Genomic DNA, 8665 nt, shown 5'->3' on the forward strand with positions numbered 1-8665 from the left:
AGGGTACTTTATAAGAATTTGTTAAAGAAAAGAAAAGAAAAGAGAAGAGAAGAGAAGAGAAGAGAAGAGAAGAGAAGAGAAGAGAAGAGAAGAGAAGAGAAGAGAAGAGAAGAGAAGAAATTCACAAGCAAACAACACACAACTCAAAATGTGGACTCTTTGGGGACAGGGATTGCTAGATCAATACTCTGTTTGTGCCCAGCCCAATACCTTGTCCATAGTAGGCGCCTAGAGCATGTGTCCATTTTGCTGTCCTAAATTGCCTGTGGCTCCCTGAGGCAACTTGACTGGGAAATCTAGTCTGGGTCCTGTTGCTGAGTAATGACTTAAGAGAAGGAGGTAACCAGGCTTGAAAGAAGTGATCTATCATCCTTTGCCTAAGGAATCACTTTATGGATCACCTCCCTGGTGACAGTAATACCAAACATCCTCTACACTAAGGAAGTTCTTGCCAAGCAGCAAACTGACCCCATAAACCCTTCCACCACTGAGGATCAGATACTAATTTTGAAAAACTAAGCTCACTCATTAAACTGGACTGATTGGTCCGGCATGCAAGGAGAATGTCCATCATTGTGTCTGCATCACAAGAAGCGTTTATTGAGCACTTACTGGATACATAGCATAGTAGAATGAAAAGATGCTCAAGAAAGACCTTACAGGGTTCTTTCTATTTCAAAGCTTCTAAACAAATCAGAAAAACCACCCAGAACTTGGTAAAATTGCAAGAGAATGATTAAAGACCAATGAGCAACCCAGCGAGAAGACCTCTTCCTGCTTCCATGTCAATCATTCAGTCAATAAACCTTTATTGTGGGCCTACTATGTGCAAAGGCAGCCTAGATTGTTTCAACAGTATAGATTCTCTCAAAAGAAGATATATCAAAGAAACTTCCAAATTGCCTCAATTTGTCTAAATATTTTTTAGGTCTTTTTTTTTGCAAGGCAAATGGGGTTAAGTGGCTTGCCCAAGGCCACACAGCTAGGTAATTATTAAGTGTCTGAGACCAGATTTGAACCCAGGCACTCCTGACTCCAGGGCTGGTGCTTTATCCACTGCGCCACCTAGCCGCCCCCTGTCTAAATTTTTTTATTAACAAAATAGCATTAAGATATGAGAAGAGGATGCAAAGTATTAAGTTCCTAATGATGTACCCATGATATTGGTTCAATCAGTCACATTGCTGTCATAAAGACATTTGCATGATTACAAAATATTTTTTCTAAATTGTGTTCATATCCTTATCCTCTCGAACATCATCATTAAACACCCATTTGAGTGAGGTGCTATGATAGGCTCCATACAAAGAAAGTTAATTAAACAATTTGAGCTCCCACCATTTAGAAGCCATATTCACTCAACTCATTTACCATCCCCCCCATACTGTTGGCTGGTGAGAAGCAGGACCCTGTTTCATGACCGTCCTCCTCAACTTTAATAATCTCTGTGATTTTCGCTCTGACCTACAAAATGGACTCACCCAAAATTATCCTGTAATCAGAGGCAAAGGTAATTAGAATTGGCATCAGGAAGCATCTCATCACATTTGAGAGTTAAAACAAGTCTTCGGGATCACCTGATGAAGCCCTCTCAATTTAATTTTAACCCATTACTCAGATCAGAAGAAGAGCAACTCACTGGGGTAATGAGTCTTTGGAGCTCTCTTGTAAAACCCAAATTATCCATAATGCTCATCAGGGCAGTAAAAACCAAGAAAAAGGCTAGTCTACATCTTATCAAGACTTCACCTATATGTGAACCAAGGAACATACAAATGGGGCAACTGGAACTCAGGACCCCATTGTTCAAAGACAGCAGGGAGAGGAGAGCCATGCCTTTATCAACAGAGAAAGTTATATATAGATGGGGGGTTATGACATTTTCAAATATTTCCCCCCCTTTTTTAAACAAATCCAAAAATATCCTAGAATTGCCCCTTGGAGCAAAATATTTTTCTTTAAATGAAATTTTAAGATCTCTATGTATGAGAAGAACATAATTTACAAGAGACTGAAAAGGGATATTTATCAAAAAGAAATGAAATAGTTCTGTTGTAATGATGGTGCCCAATCCAGGATTTGGAGAAAAGGTACAAAAATGCACCATTTTCCATTCATTGAAGAAGTGGGGGACAATGGGTGTGGGAAGGGTGTCTATACTGTCATATCACTTGACTTGTTTTTAGAGTTTGTTTCATCACTTTTTTCCCTTCTCTTTTTAAATCAAGGTCACAAAGGAAATTCTTTATGACATTTGACAACTGAGTGGAGGAAGGATGGAATGGGGAAGCTTAAGAGAGACAGACCCCCACCCCCACCCCTAGCAGTTAATTCAGTAGTCAGGTGGGAGGGGTAAGAGGGCCTGCCCCAAGGAGGTGCCAGTGTCTGAGGAGAGTATTCAAAGCAGAGAGCTGTTGTAGAGGCAGAATCTGTAATATATGGCAATTCTCAGATATAGGAGATAAGAGTAACCCCTCCCCCAGGTTTCAAGCCTGTGACTTAAGGAATGCTAGTGCTTTGACAAAAGGAAAATTAGGGTTTGGAGAAAAGACAGTGAGTAATTTTTGCATGTTGCGCATTTAAGCTGTTTTTAAGCCGTCTAGTTTGCGACGTCCAATAGCCAAAGACCATGGAGATGTGGGAGCAGAGGTGGGAAGAGACCAGTGAAGGCTGGATAAGTCTGAGGAGCAGTTGCAAAGTCATGACAATCGAACTGATAAGATCAAGTGATGTAGGATAGAGAGAGAAGAGAGAAGGACTCAGGCTCACGTAACCCAACGTGGGGCCTTGGGAGATGGTTCTCTCCCTCCCACCTTCACCCCTACTTCTTTGGGGAGTCTTGCAGGATCCCCTAGAGCTAGAATTAAGCATCCCTGGAGTAGCAGCAGTTCTCTTGGCATGGGGAACTAAGAGAAACAGCCAGAACAAAAGAAAGTGTTTTGTTCTTGTTGATGATGATGTGCCTGACTCTCTATGACCCCATTTGGGGTCTTCTTGGAAAGGATACCACAGTGGTTTGCTATGTCCTTCTCCAACTCATTTTACACACAAGGAAACTAAGACAAACATGGTCAAATGACTTGCCCAGGGTCACACAGTTCCTGAGACTGAGTTTTAACTCAAGTCTTCCTGACTCCAGGCCCAGTGCTCTTTCCACTGCACCATCTAGCTGGCCACAACATATTGAGGAAAAGGAGTTTCCTTTCAGGAGGGATTTGACCGAATTGGCCCAGACCTAGCTTGCTATTTTACTCATAACCGTACCAATCCCAAGATATTTCTTGTGTGCCTATATCAACTATGTTCCTTTCAAATGGATTAAAGTTATATTTACCTAATTTACGATTGATTGATTAATTGATTCAGTAGAAATGTCTGGGTCCTCTGTGATCAACTGAGCATGAAGGTTGCCTTGAAGTTCATTTAAGTTTGTGAAATATCAGTGTCTTATGAGTATAAGGAGACAGCAAGATGTAATGGCTAGAATTTTTGTGCTTGGAATCTGGAAGGCTTGGGTTCAAATCCTGCCTCTAACATTAATAAGATCTATAACCCTAAGAAACTCACATAACTTCTACTTGCTTCTAGAAGATCCCTCAGATTCTACTACGCTGGCCTTTTTATTCCAGACTTACCCTGTCCTTCTCCCATACTCCTGCCCTTCAACCATACTACTAGTGAACGCTTGGTCCAATCTTGCTCCACCAAAATCTTGTTTTATTCACCAGTTACCTCCATTCCTCCCTCCGTCTTCCAATTTGGGATATCTCATCAAATCTCTGGGGCTGAACAGGAAAGGGGGGGACAGTCAACCTTCTCCCTAATGGCTCCACTCTCCATTCATGTATCTTCCCAAACCAGAATAGCCTTCTCTGTCCAATATTCCCTTATATGGATTGCCTCCCTTGAACTGATGAGACTCCTTAAGAGCAGAGGCTGTCTTACCTTTGTATTTTTATTCCTGGTGGAGGGAGTTCTGACCCAGGGTTTCTCAAGCTAACCGGATAGAAAGCACAGATCTAGTTTGAAGGCCACCTGGTTTATTTAAGTAGCATTCTAAATGCTAATGTGGTTTCCAATGAGGTGATTGTTTAAATGGACATCTGTAATTATATTTCTTTTGATCTGAAGAGGACTGGAGCTCTAATGATCATATTGGATCAATTGTAAGTGTATCCTTCACATAGGAGAATTATAATGTTGACTCAAAATAAAGTGAATTAGTCCCTTTCCCTCACAATTACCTAAATAATCACCACATAGTAATTAAACACTTGCTATATGAGAGGTGTTATGCCAGATGCTGTATTTGCTTTGTTATTATTAAGTCTACCTACCTACCCAATCATTTTCTATCAGTGGCCCTCGTTGAATGTTTAATCATAGACCATATAACCCAACGTGGGGCCTTGATGCTGCTCACCGGCCCCTCTGTTCCCTTCTTATTGACTCATTCCTCATGCTGTCTGTTCCAAGCCTTCTCTTCGTTTTCCTGCCCAAGGACCCAAACTCTAATCTCCCCATTTAAAGCATGTCATCCTTCATTGGACAGACATCGGCTAGCTGCTTCACTCCCCAAATGTTTTGGTATTTACGACTCATTCTCCCCCAGTTACCGCCCCTGCCATTAGGTAACTAACCCCTTCTCCCCATTCCTTTGGTCCTATTCTCTCTTCTCTCCTCCAAGAGCTGACAAAATCCTACCATTAGAGTTGAAGTTTTTTATTAAGCCATTTAAACTTAAACCTGCACCACTACTTTTGGAACACTTTGAACGTTCGATCTCTCTCATGGACCTACCATCACCTCCTCCATGGACTACCATTTACATCCTCCAATCTCCCAGTCCTAAACTGGGTCTTTCTTTGTCTTATCTACCTCTTCCAACTTGTTTCATCTCTGTCCCTTCCTAATCACTGCAGACTTTTTCAAAATTCTGTCTGCTTGATACTCATACTTCCCCCATCATCTCAACTGTTTCTTGTAGGGCTGGCTACACCCCTAATGCCAACATGGCTTCAATGAAACTTTCAAAGATCATTGGTGGCCTCCTAATCACTTAAATTAAATGGATCTTTTGGGAGGGGAGGAGTAATTCTCCTTAGCTTCTTTGAAATTTTAGGAATAACTGACCAATCCCTTTTATTGAATACTCTTTCCTCCTAGGCTTCAGAGGTCCCACGCTATCTTCAGTTGATGTTTGTCCTTTGTTCTTGAAGAGGACTACAACAACAGGGAAGTGATGCCATGACGAGAACACAAATTGGTTTTGGGTGAGGGAGTACTGAGCTAAATTATCAGCCTCATGTTCTTCTCCAGAGTCATCTGGGTCCAGTGACCAGATATACGAATCAGGATGACTGGAGATAGCCCTGGATGGTAGGCAATCAAGGGTAAGTGACTTGATCAAGGTCACACAGCTAGTAAGAGTCAAGTGTCTGAGGCCAGATTCAAATTCCTGTCCTCCTGATTCCAAGGTGAGTGTTCTGTTCATTGTACCACCTAGATGTCTTTATCTTCAGTTTCCTCTTATCTGTAGATCCTACCAAAGACAGAGCCAACACATACACACAAACACATACACACTAAGATGACAGAAAAGAAAAATGATGTTGGAGGGGATGTGGAAAAATAGGAACACTACTCTGATGAAGAAAATGATCCAAGACCATTCCAAAAGATTCATGATGAAAACTGAGAGAGAACCTGATGCACTTTGAAGCAGACTTTTTTCACTTTCATTATTTTTCTTGCATTTGTCTGTTTGTTTGTGTTTGCAACATGGCTAATGTGGAATTATTTTACATGACTTCACATGTATAAATGATATCATATTGCTTTCCTTCCTAATGGTTGGGGAAGGGGCAGGAAGAAAGGAGAGAATGTGGAACTCAAAATAAATGTGAAAAGTTGAAAAATGTAGTTGGGAAATATTTAATGAAATAAGCAAAAATATAATTTTAAAAATAGAAGAGCAGGTCTAAATCATAGAATAAGAGCAACCTGATTCCTATCTGGCCACTGGATCCAGATGCATCTGGAGGAGAAAGTGAGGCTGGTGACTTAGCACAGCCCCCCTTCATTCAAATCCAATTCATGTGCTTATCATGGCATCACCTCCCCTGGTGTCATGGTCTTCTTTGAGAACAAAGGACAAACATCATCGTTGCAATAAGAGCAAAATTGGTTACCTCTTACAGGGTTTCTGTAGAATAATAAGATATAATGGAAAAGCCTATCACTGATCATTGGACCTATAGCTGAAATTGGAAAACAAAAATTAAGGAAGTGCCGGTGTCTTAATCCTGACTGGAGAACAGGGTATAGCATGGTTCTGTGACCTGACTTGGTTATGTCCAAAGGGAGCAATCTAGGTAAATAATACCTTTCCATATGTCAGCTTCCTTCTGCCAAGTTTTTCTGCTTCCTTTGGTCCTAACCAATGGGTTTCTCATCCAGCCCAGACCCTCTCCTTGCTCCATCCACCTCCTTTGCTAGCTTCTTGTCTCAGTCCTTCAATGTCTGGGTTGCCCCAGACCCTTTTTCTTCTCTCCTTCACTCTCTCCCTCATCAATCTCATTAACTTCCCCAGGATTTAAAAAAAAATGATTTTCAAATCTGCATCTCCAGTGCAGAGCTTTTTATTAAGATCAAGACTTTGATCTCTTTACCTGAATGTTCCTTCTGCTGATTCCATTGGAACATGTCCAAAAAAGAGTTTATTATCTGTTCCCATCTTCTCTGTTTGCAACCTTAGAGTAAACTTTGAGAATCTCCTATTCTAAAAATGTCACATTCAATCTTTTATTAGTTCTTTTAGATTTCCTTGCTTCCAATCCATTCTTTCTTATTCCCATTGCCATTCTCTTTCTCCTCCCTCCCAGGCTACCATCTTTCACTCTGTCCATAATATTGCAAGAATAACTTTTCTTAAATATAGATCAGGTGGGATCACTCCTATGCTCAGAAAGCTTCAGTGGTTCCCTAGTGCTACCCAAATAAAGGCCTTTCCTTCAAGGTATTACATAATCCAGAGCCACCATAATCTGGCTTGTCATCTGTTATTACCCTCTACATACTCTATACAAAACAATCTATTCCTTATTTTTGTTCATTTCCCTATGGTCAGATGATGGCACAATGGATTGTGCTGAACTTGAGTCAGAAAGACCTGAGTTCAAATCTCAGTCACTTACTAGCTGTCTGACCCTAAGGAAGACACAATCTCTGTCTGTCTCGGTTTCCTCAACTATAAAATATGGATCATACAATAAATAGCACTTATCCCCCAGAGTTGTGGTGAAGACAAAATAAGATAGCATTTTTAAGTGTTTTATAAACCTGAAAACTCTTTATAAATTCTATTGCTGTCATTACATCAGGTATTCATTTTTTTTACCTCACCAGATCACTCAAGCTTATTTTATTGATACTCATTAGATAAGAAAATTTTATTGTAGCATTTCATGCATTTTACAACACATATCAGGTACTAAATTGACCTACGTGAACTATCCCCTTCAAACACATACCTGGAGCTACCTTGGAAATTTCCAGAGTGTTCAAGGACATAGTGACTCAGCGACTAGGACTTAGATCTCTGGAAGGGAGTTCTTGGACTCTTGGTCAGAGCCAACTATTGGCAGAGAAAAGAATTCCCAGTAACTCCTCTGCTGCTCTCAGAAAAGATGAGCCCCAATCAGTTGACTGGTCCCAACCTGGCAAGAATCTTCATGGACACTGTGGAGCAGAGGTGAAATGTGGAATGCCTATTTCAGTAACCCCACATCTTCTAATTAGGTTAATCAATCAACCTCCCAAGACAGTAACTTGAAGGTTTTTCTGAATCCTATATTTAGTTGTTGTCAATGTGCACTCTTGTGCCTATTAGCCTTTCTTTTTGATTTATATTAAATATGTCATATCTTCTTACTTTCTTACCTTGGGAATACTTAGTCATGAAATGAAAAAATAAACCTTGAGCTGTTTCCCTTGAGGTACTAGGGTGAAGATCTTAGTGAACCGAAAAGCAGGAAGAAAAGAAGCCTAAGCCTTCTCATTCTAGGACCAAACCAGGATGGATCATAATCAGAGTCCAGAAGAGAAGGTCCCTTTGGCCTAGCATTGGCTATTATTGTTAGTTCTGCAAAACTCAGCCTCTAAAGGTCAACTCTAAAGCCATTTTCTCCAAGGAGCCTTCCATGTTCCTTTTGGACCATCCCCAATATCCTACCAGTCTCCCAGTTGCTAGCATCCTTCCTCATCAACCTCAAGAGTTTCTTTGTTTTATAACATTCTAATACACTTTCCAGGGGTCATTTTTGTATGATACTTATCTCTTTCTGTTCTAACCTCCTCTAGATTGTAAGTGCCATGAGGACAGGATCCATGTCTTACCAAACTTTGTGTCTCCTCCAAAACTTAGTGTTCTGCATATGGGGAAAATCTTAATAAACAGTAACTGGATAAATGTTTGTTTCCCTTTCAGAAATGTATTTCTGGATTAGATGGTAGGTTCCTTTAAATCAAGGTTGTGCCCTCAACCTCTCCAGCTCCCAAGGGTTTCCTATAATGTCATAGAAACACTCAATAAGTATCTGAAGAGAGAATTCATGAATTAATGCTCAGAAAAAATAGAATTCTGAGAAAACTATTTGATAAGACC

This window comes from Macrotis lagotis, chromosome 7 (assembly GCF_037893015.1).
Source record: "Macrotis lagotis isolate mMagLag1 chromosome 7, bilby.v1.9.chrom.fasta, whole genome shotgun sequence".
Taxonomy (NCBI): Eukaryota; Metazoa; Chordata; class Mammalia; order Peramelemorphia; family Peramelidae; genus Macrotis; species Macrotis lagotis.